We start from the raw sequence: 17,300 nt of genomic DNA, 5'->3' as shown, positions 1-17,300 counted from the left end.
CCAGGGGGGCGCGGCGGCGGCACCGGCTGGGCATGCCATTCTCCCTCTTCCCAGCGGCACTGGCCAGGGACGCCCCTCTCCCTCCTCCAGGCGGCACTGGCCGGGCATGCCCCTCTCCCTCTTCCCAGCGCCAGCGGCCGGGCACACCGCTCCCCTGCCTCCTGGCGGTAGCGGTGAGCGGGGCTGGGGCCGCTCCCTGGCGGCCACCCCGAGCAGCGCCAAGCCAGTAAACCCCGTGATCCCGCGATTCTGTTACTATTTGGCAACTCTGTGAAAGTTGCATGCAGATCCTCGCTGTGAACGAAAGTGCAGCTTACAATCCGGTGCAGCTTATATATGGAGGAAAAATGAAACGTTGCTGACACCCCGGAAGTGCGACTTATAATTGGTGTGGCTTGTAATCGTGAAATTACTGTACATGCTTTATATAATAACTTTACTCTTCCTTTCATATATTTCCAATACCTCAATCAAAGTTTGCCTTTGAATTAAACATATCTAATACATGTACAATGAATACTTTGAATTCTGTCTCTACCAGGTTCAAAATACAAATCAGGAGGAATATTGTAAATTGCTCAGGGCTAGATCCTCCTTAGCCTCTTCATTCCAGTGGGAATTTTTCTATCAAATTCAGAAGGATTTAGATGCAGGTCTTTACTGCTTTTTTAGCTTTAGCCAGCAAGGAGTGAGTTTCTCATTCAGTGGTAAGCAAAAGTTATATGGGCTGAGGGAGCTGCTCTTCAGGTGTGACACCTGCCTCTTGATGGCCCAGAAGCCACAATTCTGATGAAAACTTATAATTCATGAGTTTGTTTTGTTCAGCTGAAGTGTCTGAGTGTGTGTTGCACAGAATATACAAGGATAATTTTTGTGATACTACTACCAGAAGATCGAAGTTTTTGTACAATATAGACATTTTTTTAACTAAACTAATATTCAAAATTTAAAGAATTTATTATCTGTCCAAGAACTTTATTTCACCTCCACTGGTGTTAATATGAGTCTTTACAAATAAAAGGTCTGTATATTTCTTGCCGTGTGAGAGTCTAAGTCACAGTTATGGTTAATTGGAGATACAGTGAAGTGGGGCTATGATCTCTTAAAAACTTGAGACAGTCATTAAGATCAATATTCTGTTTATCAATATTCTATTTATCAATATGATAAATAAAAATTCTCAAGTTTTAAAAATGCAACTTTGCTGTGGTTTGGCTCTCTCTTTTTTTTTTTTTTAATAGAATTTGATATTGTGTGATTGAAATGTCTGTGGAAATAAATTGCTTTCAGCAGCCCCAGTCTCCATTTGAATAACAAAGAAGAAATACTAGCATTCTTGATTTGAAGCAATTTTTTTTTCTCAATTTGCCAAGGAAAGGGAAGGGACAAGAACAATTCAACAACTCTATGATCTTGCTACTATTTTCCTGATGGCACAGATATGAATTAAACTGAATCTAGGGAAACATTAGAATATTTTGATTCTTATGTTCTCTAAACCTAATGTTGCTATTTTATGATATGAAAGTTTAATGCTTCTTTTCTTTCGGTACCTAAAATAGGACTGCTCTTCCCTGACTGACATCATTGCAAATTCACTAAGATCAGCTTTTGTGTTAGAAATGAATAGTGAAAGGGTGGAAAACTCAGTTGATACACAGCTCCTGCAGATCGTTTTCAGGTCAGCTGGTTGTAGTTCTCTTTTTGTTTAGTTTCAGCTCAGAGGGATTTTTGTTTGTTTATTTTGGTGACTTGCAGTAAGAAAACAAAAACTTTGGGCTGTATTCTGCCAATATTATGTGTAGAGAACACCCAGAGGCTGTCTATAGTACTTTCCCAAGATGAGATGATAGATACAGAGATTGGCAGGATGAACTAGATGATCTAATGAGTTTTTCTTTTTTTCTGTCTAAGGTCTATTAAATAAATTTAAAGAAGAAAGATACTGACACGTTTTTCCCCTTGGCCAACGGATTGAAAATGCTGGAGTGATTACACACAACCTCTGCTTAACAGAGATAATTCCAATTCAGATTTCAGCTTGGATTTTACAGAAATTTTTCTGCAATGAAAAGAAAAATTATTGGCACCAAAAAGTGTAGATTTCACTGCTTGATATAAAAATTTAAATCTTCCCTACTCACAAGCTCTGGGAAATTGTATATAAAACATCAGAAAAAATGTCTTTTGCAGTATGGTGGATAATAGTAAGGCCAGGTTGTGAATATGTTTCAGTTATTGCTGACTAATAATATTCTGCTTTTTATGATTGAACAGGATGTGGAAGATTAATATTTAAAGCACTAAAATATCAAAAATAGCAATAACAAGAATAATGTTTGTAAAATGTGTACTTTCATGTTTATACAATGTGATGTTGGCAAATTCTGTCTTAAAAGATTTTGTATACATATTTAACTCCTAAGAGGAATTAAATAAGTGAAAATCAGAGCAGGGATTCTTTGCTGGCTTGTGCAGTCAGTTGTTACCTTTGAAAAAATTAATTGATAACTGATTAGATAATACTTTGGAAAAAAAAACTTTTTTTCAGTGTATGAGCTTGTAGTTTTTGCTTGGTAGATTAGTCCCAGGCATTCCAAATACTCTAAAATAACACATTCTTCTCTTCTGATTACTGTGTCAAGAACAAGATTGCTACAGCATACATCCATGAGTAGGTGGTCAGCACAGCAGGCAAATGCTAGGACTATAAGACGAATGATAGGTATAAATTATTTGCAAGCTCAAGTAACAGCAATTTGACTTTTTTGAGCTTGTAACAATGCCCCCAGAGATGAAAGTGTGAATTTCTGTAGATCATTGCATTTTCATGGCTTTGGCATTAAGTAAAGGTTGCAGCTCTAGGTTTTGAATTTCCCTACTCATAAATAAGAGCCATTTTGGGTTTTATGTCTGATTTTTGCATGAAATATGTCTATTCTAATCTTTGCTGAGAAGTCTTCAAGGAATAATAGTGGGAGCTTTTTGGTATAAAATTTCATCTCACATGCTTGCAGAAACATACATCTTTGGTGTTGAAGTTGCAGCACCTATATCAAGGGTTTGAATATCAAAGCCATCCTCTTCTGTATTATAATGTTTAACAATTTGCTGATCATGACTGACAGGTTTACACAGCTAACATGTTCTGGAGCTGTGAGTGATTTATTCCAGAATAACTTGTGTGATTCAGAGAATTAACTGCTACACTCTTCCTACTCATGACAGAAATGAAATGTCTATTAGGATTGATTGCATTCCATTTAAGTATCTTCATTAGAGAAGAGACTTCGCCCTACAGTGTCTTCAAGTGGCAGCAATGTAGGAACCCAAATTCTCATTGAAGAAACACAGAGAAAGGTCTTTTTGTTAATCTTCATTAGCCTTTGCAGTTGGAGTTTTTGTTATTTGTGTTGGAAAAGCTTTTTTAATTTTCTTTTCTTGAAAGGCCCATTCCTTTTCTATGTTCTCATACAGAGAACATCATTTGTATACAGAACTCGAGAGACAAACAAATCCCTGGCATGATAAAAGTGGAAACAATTCTTACAAGAAGATTAGATATTTGACTTGTATGCCACAACCATAGTAAAGGTGAGATACCAGACCTGAAGTGAATGTAAGTTCTATATTTTTTTCAGTAATTTTCTTTATATGGGCACTGAACCTATCCTTCCTGATCTCCGCCACAGAATGTGATGATGTAATTTTGTATGAGCAAAATTAAGCAGAAGAGCTCACTGCATTTCAGTTGAAACTGTGTCTGATCACATTTTTGTTAGGATTCTTCAATAGAAATTAACATTGTGGTGTTTATGACTAGGGTTTTTTCATGGTAGCTGGTAAGGCAGTGTTTTGCATTTGTGCTTGAAAAGGTGTAGAAAGAATTACGGAGCCAATCATAGTATCACAGAATCATGGAATCATAGGATGGCATGGTTTGGAAGACACCTTAAAGACTATCTAATTCCCACCCCGCTGTCATGGGCAGGGACAGCTTTCACTAGATCAGATTGCTCAGAATGTCATCCAGCCTAGCCTTATACATTTCCAGGGATGGCAATAGCACAGGGAGCTGAGCAGTGCTTGTACAAAGTCCATTTCTGCTTCTCACCCCAGCAGTGACAGGCTGGGGTGAACAAGGAGCTCAGAGGGGACACAGCCAAGAGCCAAGACCCCTGTCTGACCACCGGCATGTGCCAGACGATGTGGCCTCATGCTTGGCACGTAAAAGTGAGGGAAAAGAGATGAAGGGGAGGATGTTTGGAGTGATGGTGTTTGTTGTCCCACGTCAGTGTTGTGTGAGATGGGGCCCTGCTCTCCTGGAGATGGCTGAACACCTGCCTGCCTGTGGGAAGTAATGAGTCGATTCCTTCATTTGCTTTGCTTGTGTGCACATCTTCTGCTTTATTTATTACACTGTCTTTATCTCAGCTCCTGAGTTTTCTAGCTTTTCCAATTCTCTCCCATCTCACTGTGGGAGGAGTGAGCAAGCAGCTGAGCGGGGCTTAGCTGCTGGCTGAGGTTAAATCACAACATATATCATTTAGATCAATCCTTGACTAGAGGTCCTAGGAAATTTAAACTTCTGATGTGCTAGAGCCTGTGTGGAATACAGGCCAAGAATAGGCCAAGAGCTGAAGACATGATGAAGCAGGTGGGTAAAATAACTTATGAGCAGATGTAGTACAAAGATGGGAGTAAATCCAACAAGTAGAAATGCATGTGCACTTACTACTCAATTTGACAGAATAAACTGGTCTCACTCAGAAGCCTCCAATTGATGGATTTTGATGTGGATATCCTTTCTTCACAGTCTTGTTTAGCCCACTCAGAAACAACTCAATTTCTATGAAATTGTCCCACTAGTTGTTAACTTGATTTTGAGCTCATGAGTAACCCACACAGAGGATGAGAGAATGGCTGTGGATGTTGTTTACCTGTTTAACCTACATCTGCAGCTTTAAAATATGAACTGACCTCTCCACCTCCCACTAGTCAGTTGTCAGAAGCTAGGTACAAGTAAGCAGAGAATTTCAGAACTGTTCTTTCTCCTGGAAATCATACCTGAATGCAAGGTACTACCGACATGTGCTTTATATGTGGATATTCTCACATGAGCATCCTTTTTGTTTATGCTGCCAAAGAAGTAACAACATGGGTCTGTGACCTAGGAACTTCTAATGAGCATATATTTAGAGGCTTCTAAGAAAAGCTTCTCACTTTTTCTAAGCAGGAAGAGGAAACCAGCATCTTAGTGAATACCTAGCTTCAGTTCTAGGCTCACAGAAGAAAAGTGTTATTTTCTCATGTTAAAAGGTAGGTTTGCTTTGGGGAAATAAGACCCAAATTTGAACAACTGTGAGGGACAGCTGAAAAGAGAATTGGGTGAATATCCATCCCCAACAGGCGGGAGTAAGTGGAGAGATTAAGAAAACTCACAAAGCATTATTCCTGAAGAAAGCTATGACTAAAAGGCCAGGATGTTATTGGGGTGGACGTTTCTAGCCAAATACATATGCCTACAATGTGTGTTTATTCCAGGCTTAGTCAAACTATATTCCTTTTACAGTAAGAGAGAAACATTTTTTTCCAGTTATGCATCTCTTTTGCTCACATAAAAGTGTGGGAGAAGTCAGTAGAACCACATCACCAAAAAAAAAAAAACCAACAAAAACCAAACCGTTTAGGATACCTAGTTCAGATGTATTAAATGACACTTTAGACATCTCAATTAAAATGAGATCAATTGCAGCAAAAGAGATTGAATAAAAATGATCAGATTGAGTAGAACTAGAAAAAGGAAGTGTAAAGGGAAAAGAAAAAGGCCTTTACTTATCATAGAATGAGAGAATGTCTTGGTTGGAAGGGACATCTAGTTTCAGACCCCCTGGGAAGAGGAAGGGAGACCTTCCACTAGACCAGGTTGCTCAAAACAGCATCCAGTGTGGCTTTGAAAACTTCTAGTGATAGGGCAATCACCACTTCTACAGGCAACCTGTTCCAGTACCTTACTATCCACACAGTAAAGAATTGCTTCCTGGTATCTAACCTAAATCTACTCTCTTTCAGTTTGAAGCCGTTTCCCTTTGTTCTATCTCTACATTCCCTTCTAAAAATTATCTCTCCATCTTTCTTGCAGGTTCCCTTCAAGTATTGTAGGGCCACAATTAGGTCACCCAATAGCCTCCACTTTTCTAGACTGAACAATTCCAATTCTCTCATCCTTTTCTCATAGGAGGGGTGCTTCATCCTGCTAATCATCTTTGTGTCCTCCTCTGGACTTGCTCCAACAGGTCCATGTCTTTCCTTTGCTGAGGTTGCCAGAGCTGGATGCGGCACTCCAGGTGCATTCTCATGAGAGCAGAGCAGAGGGGCAGAATCCCCTCCTCACCCTGCTGCCCACACTGCTTTGGATGGAGCCCAGGGCATGTTTGGCTCTCTGGGCTGTGAGTTGATATTGCTGGGTCGTGTTCAGCCACTCACCACCTATGTATGTGTAGACAGTCATTTGTACATATATGAAATTATATTAGGACATATATAAGAGGACAGAGATGATGTAGGTTAGCTAATTTGAATACATTTTCCAGCAAAAGAAGGAGGAATAGATGAACTAAATTTGGCAAAAGTGCAACTGTGAGAAAATAGGACAGCTATCTTAAAGTATATCCAAACAGTAACGACAAGAGAGTTATTTATGCTGAAATACAAAGTAGGAAACAGAACATTTGTTTAGAAAGTGTCCACAGAGAAATTAGAGAAAGGTTTCTAATTATTACAAGAATTTAACTAAGAAAGACTCTTTGCAATTACAAACCTATCTGCTTTAAAGTTTAAAATACCTGACAGATTTCTTAAGAACTTTGAATGCTGTGGGTTTGCCTATTATATTAATGCTTTCTAGCTTATCCAGTCTTAAGCCTTGGTTTGTTTTGAGTTTTATTTTAGAAGTTCTCTGGCTGAAGGCTGTTGTAAAAAAAATTATGGCCACTGTCAAATTCTCCACAAACCCCATTATTTTTATAGCACTTCAACTGTTTTGTTTTTGTTTTGTTAAGTCTTTGAGAACAAGTTACTCAAGAGAAGGAAGCAGTTTCTCCCTTGCCTATTCCACTTATCCCTGTGCACTAATACAAAGGCCAGCTGTAGTACAGACCTTAGGAGATTTATAACCACTTTGACCACAATGGTTGATGAGCTTTTTGAAAATTCGTGGTTTCATCTCTAATTACATCTTCTGCAAAATACCCTCACTCTTTTGAGGGAAACCTTAGATCTTGTTGGTAAAAAATAAATGTTTTGGTTAGATCTATTTATGTTAGAAGATCCCCTCTAAATACAATTTGCATTTGCAAAAGTATTGAGCATTTCTAGTAGAACTTTTAAGACTATGTGCAGTAACTAATCCAGACTTAGAAGACAAATATGAGAACATGTGAATACAATTATACATAAATCTATTCTACCTTCAGTACTTCAGTAGGTTGGTATCTTTTCTAACATTTGAAATTACAGCTAAGCCTTAGGTTTTTCCAATGCTTTCTCCGTAGGAATATGAATCACTTTCCAAATTTTAAAGCAGATCTCTGGCCAGTTCAGACAGGCCTTCAGGTAGGAGAAGATAGAATGTTTGAGCATGGTATCATCCAATTCCCAGTTTATCTCCAATTCCACTACCAGGGCACATTCCAAATCTGTCTCAGGACTTAAAGAAGGATCACTTTGAAGAGCGTTCAGACGTCTTTTCTTCCATGCCAAAGCACTCATATTTCTTGATCTAAAAAAATGTTGTTTGGTTATCAATTAAATTATAAAGACTAACATTTAAGTTTTCTTTATAGCTTATTAACAAACATCTTGATTTTTTGTAAAATTCAACGAGCTTTGAGCTACAGTGTGTCCCCTAACCATTCCAAGCAGCAGTCAGCAGCTGAAGACTTTCACGCAGATGATGTGCCAAGAATTATGAGACTCCTCGGCTCCTTGTCACGTTCCACCTCTGTACCACAGTGGGCACCCCAGGATGACTGAACTGGAAGGGTAAATTTTTCCCTTGCTTTTGTAGCTTTGCCCACTGTAGAAAAATATTGAGGCCTCAGCCCTCCATTTCAGTCTCTCCTCAGACTTTTCCAATATTTTCTGATGGGAGTCTCTTTTCTGATGGGACCTCCTCATGGGGATGAGCTTTTCAATGATACATTTCTGGGGCTGTCAGTAGTTGAAAAGCCCCCTGTTCTTGTAAAATGTCTTCTGCCTGGATGCAGGTGAAACGCCATCTCAGATCCAGTGATTCACGGTGAGTTTTGTAGAGGATCATGCTGGATTTTCTATCAGCACCATGAATTTTTAAAGCTGTTAAGGGTGTTAGCACTAACAAATCTGCCAGCTTCTTCCTCAGGCACTTCCATCTGAGTCCTTGGTCCTAATCCAGCAAACTGTTTAAGCATATGACTACATATGAGTGGAAGAGTAGCATTTTGGGAGCTATGCACTGGTTCAACATTGAGTATAAGTTTAAATTCTTCCCTGAACTGGAAGTTTCTGATGAAGCAGCTCCTTAGTTCATTCATATTATCACCACAGCCTGAATTAGGGTGATAAAGCAGCTGTATCATGTATGTCCATTGTGCACAGACTCGAGGCTCAGAGCACAGAGATCATATAGCACAGCTGGAGGGAAGCAATGATTCTTCCTCATTTTACCCAGATTGCTGAAAGAACATGCTAAAAAGCGTGGAGATTCTGTTCTTTTGGACACAGTGTATTTGAAATAGCCATATTTAAGCTGTTAAGCTGAATAATAATGATAAACATCTGCAAGTTCATGTAGGAAGTACATTTGTAACTTCTTTAATTAATTTAAAAGAAAATAATTATTTTCCTTTAGTTTTCTGCTATAGTACTGTAGCCTTTGCAGGCACATCATTCCTCTGCTGTCTTTTAGTTGTGTTTAACATTCTGCACATTTTCCTTTTTGCTGCTCTTAGCTGAGGCATAAAAGGTTAATGCCTCTAATTGTACCTCACGTGTATATATATACATATATTTATATCTGTATATGCCATGTCTCACTTTGCTACTGGTGCCAAGGAAAATGTTGGATTATATTCAGTTTTCTTCATATTCATTTTCCTGCCCACTTAACAAAATTACATTCAATGAGCTGTGGGAGAAATTCACATCAACGGGCATGTAATGCAATTTCTGGTATATATGCAGGAAGAAAAAATCCTACATTTTCTTTCATTTCTGTCAAAATCAATCAAATTGTACTGAACTGAACATAATCTCTTTAAAAAAAAATCACCCAGGCATTTCCAGTGAAATAAGCCTCTCTTACATGGTAACATGCACATATTTAAGTGGTCTCTGTTTTATTTTTTTTTAATCATGCCTAATTAGTTTTTTTTAATCACCCACACAACTAAGGCTCTTGCCTGCATAATTTATGACATAGAGGGGCTGGTGTCAGAAATCAAATGTTGTAAATTAAAAATAACAAGTTTGAGACTAGTGATTCAATTAAAACCCTAGAAAACATTGGATTATGCATAATTGAGAGCTTGTATGCAGAGATGCATGTCATGCTTGTCAGCTTGGATGGGAGGATTGGATTGGAGCTGTCAAGAGCATTTAAATCAACTCAGTAAAAAAATTAGAAAACAAAGATGATATTTATTATTAACTTCCAGTGTTCAAAAATAAACTGAGAGGTATTTAAATTGAATGCTTAGATGACAAGGCTTTATTTATAGTAGAAGTTATAAAACTTGGTAATAACCCTAGCTGGCACAGATGTAAAGATACTACTGTGCAGCTGAGCTGCAGCCTGCAGTGTGAGGATTCAGCAACTGGCCCCGAATCAGACCCAGTTAATTCAAAGTTATGTTCTAAAAGAAGAAATCTAGATTCCTGAAGGGAGTTGTGAATGACCAAATCCTTATTTTTCTTTTCCTTTTCTTCAGTTTCTTTTCTTCCTCCCAGAGACTGATGATACCCCATAAAACACTTTATGACCTCTGCGAACATGCAAGAACATCCTAGGGAAAGACTGACTTGTCCTAGTGAACCAGTTCTGCAGGACTACATTTTACCAGCTAGGAATGTTATTTGGTAGGAATAGCTGAGGACTGAAGATTAACGTCTTGCCATTTCAGCCACATCTCAGAGTAAGTTTCCAACTTTATTTGAAATTGTTGAGTCAGCAATAAATTGCACTGTTGAGAGTAAACTTAAAAGCTAGCCAGGATACTTCCCACATTTGAAAATAAAAAGCATTTTCATTTCTAGCTTGAGAAGAATGACTCCAACAAAACAAAATTGTGATTCTCAGGACTACAATGTATTTGTCTCTAAAGTGGGCTCACAAGGGCTCATCCTAGACTTCAAAATTACACCAAAGAACCAAATGCTCATGAAGCTCATTTAGCTGTCAGCCCTATGACACATAAAATTAGGTTGTATTTTTTAAAAACAGTCTAGTCCCTAAAGACATATCCTTTTGGATGACTTGAAACCTCATAACAAGATACTTTGTGTCTTGGTTTGAAAGACAGGTATCTGCTGAGGAAGACAGAAGCCTCCCTCTGAATTATTATAATTTTGAAATTAAGGGGCTGTCAGACAAACATATTAGGATAGAATAATAGTTCTTTACTTGCATGTATAAATAATAAAAAACACAAACTACAACTTAATAGGAAAATTAAAGTAAAATGCAGTAGTACAAAAACACTGACAGAGTCAGAGTACAACCTGACACCCTGTCAGGCAGGGTGTTGGTAGCAGTCCAATTAAATGGTGGCTGCATCCTCCTGCAGTGACAGATGTGGTTTTGTTGAAGCAGTGGCCTTGTAGAAGGGTGCAGTTTTCCTCTGAAGGTCCTGTGGTGATGTAGATGGGTCTGATGCTCTTCTGGGAATCCAGTGGAAAAAAGGCTGCTTGTGGTGCTCCAAATCTCATATTATATCCAGGTAGGAATGCTTGGCTCCTCCCCCTTGGTGGAGCATCTCACAATGGGATGATGTAATGTTTCCAGTTATGCAGTGGAACTCAATGGCCCATTAACAGAAGATACCACCCTGGAGGAAGGATGGCTTCTGGAAAAGATAAATAATATTGCCCCATCTGGTTTTCACAGTTGGCCCATTAACAGAAGATATCCCCCACCCCCCGCTGGATTTATGAGGGATAGGTCATGGAAGATATAAAATACACCCGGTTTCAGCAGATGGTGATAGACATATGTTTTGGTTACATCTTGCATTGCAACCTAAGACATGCTGAAATGGTTTTTTTTGTTTGCTTTTACTTTTAAACATACCCTTTTCCTTGGTTCTTTTTAAGCAAGTCCTAAGACATGAGATTTTTTTCCCATGATTTTTTCCCATTTTTTTTCCCATGTTTTTTGCCAGCAGGGTATCTTACCAATCAAAGCAGGAATGCAAAGGGATCCTCATCAGCTCAGTGAGGTGATACAATAACATGTCAATGCCAGCCTTTTTAATGTTTTGTGACATATAAATTTAAATACAGTAATTTCACGATTATAAGCCACACCATTTGGACTAAATTTTTGGTCTGAACCCAGAAGTGCGGTTTATAATCAGGTGCGGCTTATATATGGACACAGAACAAAAAGTTGCTGTTTTAGTTTGGAGGACAGGTGTCTGCTAAGAAAGGCAGGAGCTTCTCTTTGAAATGGAGAATGTAAAACCTCTCCTTCCAAATTATTATAATTTTGAAATCAAGGGGCTTTCAGGCAAAGATATGGGAATTAGGAATAACAGTTCTTTTCTAGGGAAATTAAAATAGAAATACAGTACTACAAAGAAACAAACTCCAAGCCTTGACAAAGTCAGAGTACAACCTGACACCCCGTCAGGCAGGGTGTTGGTAGCAGTCCCATTAAATGGTGGCTGCATCCTCCTGCAGTGACAGATGTGATTCAGTTGGAGCAGTGCTCCTGCAGAAGGTGCAGTTTCCCTCTGGAGGTCCAGTGGTGATGTGGAGAACTCTGGTTTTCCTCTGGAGTCCAGTGGAGAAAGGGGCTCCCTTAGTGTCCCAAAACCTCTGTTTTTATCTTGGTAAGAAATGTTGGGCTCTTCCCCCTGGCTGGAGCAACTTCCAATGGGATGCAGTAATTTTATCAGTCCCACAGTGGGACTCAATGGGCCATTAGCAGAAAATGACTCGCTGGAGGAAGGATGGGTTGTGAAAAGATAAAGAACAATGCCTCACCTGGTTTCAATTGATGGCTCGTTAGCAGAATATCTGCCGTTGAGATAAGGATCACTGCCCCCACCCTCAACAGATGGTGATAGAACAGATACCTTTTATCACGCTCTGTACTGTAACCCAAGACAGTTGCTGACACCTGGAAGTGAGGCTTGTAATCAGGTGAGGCTTATAATTGTGAAATTACTGTATAAATCTAAGGGAAAATTATTGCCTTAGGAAAGGCAAAAAGGATCTCCAGAAAGTGGAGAAAACTATACAAACAGTTAAATTCTTCTCCTTTGGTAAACTGCTAACTGCTGACATCAATGGGATTTGGGAATGCACATCTGAGATTGGAATCTGGCCATAAGTGGGGTAGAAAAATGATTGATGACTGCCTAACAGTGGAGGACTTGGATCAGCAGTCACACAGCAGAGCTGGAAGTTACTCAGTTTACCCTCAGCAGGTTTCTGCTGATTTTCCCTGAGAACTCAGGGGCAGGTGCAGAAATACAGTAGTCCTTGGTACCCAGTTACCCTGGCTGAACATGACCTCCATACAGTGCCACTGGAGACAGATTTTTAGGGACATGACAGTGGAAGGAACACACCACATAGGCGAGTCTGGGCCACCTCTTGTGTACCTTATACAGAGAGTGTACACCACCCCTAAAAATGGAAAGCAAAGCAGAGGTGTACTTAAGTAACTTCCAAGGGTTCTAGAGGGAAATACATAGTTAAGCTCCGTGGTGAATCTAGAGGTAAGATTTTAGTGGTTCATTTTTTAAAATCTCAATTGGCAATTCCAAATCTTTGCTATACTAAATTCCTCTTATAACCTATGATCACTTGGTAGCATTTACATATACTATCTTTGTATCTCTTTCATCATCTTTCTTTGATGTTTTATTAGTTACAAGGTTTAGCCTAGAAAAGCCTGTGCATTCCTCTTTACTTAAAAAAATTAAAATGTGAAAGATTTTAATTTAAGCCATTCTGAGAATTCTCCAAATTATAACAAGACTATAAATATGAGACGAAGTCTTATGTAAGCAGAAGAGATGAAGCAGTGGTGTATGATTTTTACTGTACTGGAAACTGGAGTTTTATTTCTGAAAGTTTAAAATACTAAAATAATTTCCCATTTTTATAAGCAAAATCAACTAAATGAGAATATTGTGTAAGTGATAGGAGGATGGCAAGTGCCTTCAACACTGGCCTAGCTTTGCTCTTATTAACCTCTAATAGTTTTCTTACAAACTTCAACTTGAGTTCAGCCAGAGTCCTTCCATTTATTAACTCTCTTGCCTGGGAAAAGGATCAAACTTTTGCCATTTTTTGGAGAAACTGCTGGTGTCAGTAAGTTAATGTGTAATACAGAAAAAAAGTTAAATTCCACTTCTGTTAGACCACAACCCACTATCAGAATTCCCCACTAAAAGATAAGCATGCCATTTTCTCCTACACCAAAAATAAAATGAAAGTATTTCATTCAAACTGACTTTCTAGATTTAAAGGAGTAGAAACTAGAGACAATTTTTTGCAGGCAAAAGCATTAATCATTAATACTGTTCATTGTCATGGGACTCTTTTCTGTGTTCTACACTTCCACTTCCCGCAGAAACTAAAAGTTTTTGTGTTTTCCTCATGGACTAAATCAAATGGAGGGATATTTTAATGACTGTTCTGGCAATTTAAGTCTGAGTAGATGCACCCCACAAAAATTCCTGGGGAAAAAAATAGCTGAGTACAGATTTCTAGAAAGAACAGACAGGAAGCAGACTGACATGATGAAGGCTAGATGTGGATGAGGAAGGCTTATGAAAATGGGGAATGAAATTGTGGGTTTTTCTGGGCAGTTTCTACATTTTATTCTCTAAGGTTAAGACTTTGGTCTTGGCATTTGACACCTTCCACCACTTTCACTGCTTCTGCAAATGGAGCATGATGTTAGTAATTCCAAGGTCATGAAATTTATCTTTATATGGACAATTCACTTAAGAACTGGACTCCATGATCCTTGTGGGGTTATTCAAATATTCTGTGATTCTGTGATCTGCAGACCTGCACAAAGGAAGAAAAAGTCAAGCCCACCCACAGTCTGCCTTGTGTTAGAGACTCTCTAAAGTTTTTCAGATTGTCCCTGACTTGAATTTTACTCCTGGTAGAAACTGTGCTGAGTTTCAAGGGATGAGATGTGTGAGAGAGTACAAAATTTTCATTTGTTAAAAGGACAGATCTAATGTAGTTGGATGGACCTCCATCTAACACTCTGTGCCTCTTCCCTTTCACGGGATCCCCAGGACAGAGATAGATCCCCCGACTCTGTATTGCGGTGTGAGATGAGCTAGGACTTGGAAATGTTTCCCATGAAATTCGGCATTACATAGCACATAGCACAGCCCCGTAAAATGCCACTGTAAGCATTTTGTGTCAGCTTTCCACTCTCTCCTTGGGCTGGTGCAGTGCTGCCTGCATTGCTGTTAGAGCATGTGTAGGCTGACCCAAGAGCCACGTGCAGGTGGGCTGGTGGAAAGGTTCTAGGAATGGTCCAAAGCAGAGCCAGAGGTCATGCTAACAGTAAAACAGTGTGGGCTATGCACAAAGTTGTTATTTCTACGTCTTGGCAAGTAGTGCAAACATATCCCCAGAAAATTTAACTGGAGAAAGCCGGTTTCTGGATGCTGACTGTGCATAACCAAGAGGCGAGACAAAGATCAAAACTGAGTTACATCAGGACACTTGCAGAGGCAGAAGTTTTAAGTTTCCTGCAGAAACTTTCAGGGAAAGTGTGTGACCAGTGCCCAGCAGGTTAGACAGTAGCTTAATGGACCATCTGGTGTAAAGACATAAACATTTTTTCCTGTTTCCTGCTAGAGACACATGCCTTTCTAGTGTGGTCTAGTGTATCTAGAGAACGTTATTAGCAGAAACTTAGGTGCCATGGGAAGGCAACCATTTTCCCTCGGGGTAAGGCAGCAGCTCAGCTGGGGCTTTGAAGATCTTCATTTTGGACTTAGATGTTTACAATGGCTGTTAGGCTCCTAATTCTTTTAGTGGATCTAGGCCATAGCATATAGGCAAAGCTTGGTGGAGTCAGCTGAATTTTTTCTTAGAAGTTTTGAGTTTCTTTGAAGCTGAAACTCACAATGGAACTAATTATAACTTAACTGTAGTTGTCTGCCTAATGCCTTATAATATTCTTGTTTGAGACATTATGTACAATTATTTTTGTACTTTTAAAAGTTTATTATCACATTCTCTCTATCTGCAAAAATTAGGAGTGTTTGTGGTGAATATGAATTCTGGTATTGGATGGTAGGTGTAGAATTTTATCACAAAAGACTTTTTTTCTTTTGAAAAGCTTCAATTCCTGCTGATCATTAAAGAAAAAAAAAAAGAAAGAAACAAAAAAAGCAACATTTCAATTAGTATATGTTGGTCATATTTAATTAATAAAACACATTACTTAATGGGTGTAAATAGTCATGCAAAGATATGTGTATTAACAAAATATTTTAGTAATTTCTTACTAATATGCTAAATACAAAGATTTCTATTCAAGGAATTCAAAGCTTGGGATTTTCGACTGAATCATTCAGAGACTTTAAGATCAGTAGAAACTGATTCAACCATGCAGTCTGACCTTATGTACTCAAATGCTCATCTGGCAGACCGTGAGAGAGAAATTCCCATGATGTGACTTTACAGGCTCTGAAAAGTGTGCATCCAAGAGATTGTGGGAGAAATACTTCATCAGAGGAATGAACTTAAATGTTAGCAGACTGCTAGCTTGCCCTTTTTGATTAGCCTGAAATTACTGTATTGCATTAACTGCATTCCTCTTAACAAGCTACAATACAAGGCTAATGTCATATAGGTAACTAAATATTAACCTTTGTACTAGTATATTTTTACAGAAGACAATGAAAAATGAATCTACTTGTGTAGCATTGAGGAATTAATTGGGGCTGCCCCATTTCATAAGACTCGATTAAAAAGAAAAAGGAATTGCATGATGAGAAGCAAAGAAGTTAGAATAGAGAAGACCTCAGTAATAAGAAAATGAAACAAGGGCTTGAAAATGCAGGTTCCAAAATCCCAAATCATCCAAAAAAAAGTAGTAAGTGAAATCCCCAAAATACAGGATCAAAAAAACATCAAAGCAAGCACGTATGCACTGCCAACAATTAGAACAGTATTAATTAGCAACAATGTTCTTTAATCTATAAATAATAAAGTGATCAAACGGTCCCACAGAGAGGTGTATAACAATACATAGAATTTTACAGTCGTAGGTCAAAAAGTCTATTTAAAATCCCTGTGGCTAATTCAAACATTCAGATTTAAAACCCTGTTTATCGTCTAGTTGAGAGATCACTCCAAAGTGGAAGAGATGTCAAAACCAGACCCAGTGCCTCAGACAAAATACATAGCACACGATAAAGAAACTACAGTCTCTAACTCTTTGTAATGAAGGAAAAAGGTGCAGCAGGTAAAAAACTGCGATAAGACAGAATCTGTGTTTTAGAAGAAACTTAAAACATCCACTAAGACAAGGAGTGCACTCAGCACCTCCGGAGTGAGCTGTGCCCTCTTACTGATGGTCGTGACAGGTGATCACAGAGCTGTAGCAGCTCTAACATAGATACATAGACATCTGTGTATCACATTATATTGTAGTCAGAATACTTAGAAATATTTTTGGTCAAGTTGTGTTAAAAGATTTATATAATTAAGCCATTTGATATTCTGATGAGCTAAATTAATATTGCTATCTCCATTTAAATACTAAGACAACTCAAGCAGGTTAAATGAGTAACACAAGGTCATTTTCTATCTCATTATTCCATCTGGAAGACGGCTTTATAATCTGATTACTCAAGTGGTAAGGAGCTTTCTTAATACTCACACAAATTAATTATGAGTTTTTTCTAAAATTTGACTTTTTGCCATTTTTTAAAACACTAAAATCACAGATCATTCTCTATCTACAACTTGATTATTTCCACACTGGGTTGAAATCTGCAGTTTCCTTTACTGAATCATGCATTGATTTTTTTTCCTGAGCACTTCTT

This window comes from Catharus ustulatus, chromosome 2, assembly GCF_009819885.2.
Source record: "Catharus ustulatus isolate bCatUst1 chromosome 2, bCatUst1.pri.v2, whole genome shotgun sequence".
Taxonomy (NCBI): Eukaryota; Metazoa; Chordata; class Aves; order Passeriformes; family Turdidae; genus Catharus; species Catharus ustulatus.
This window is presented reverse-complemented; position numbering follows the sequence as displayed.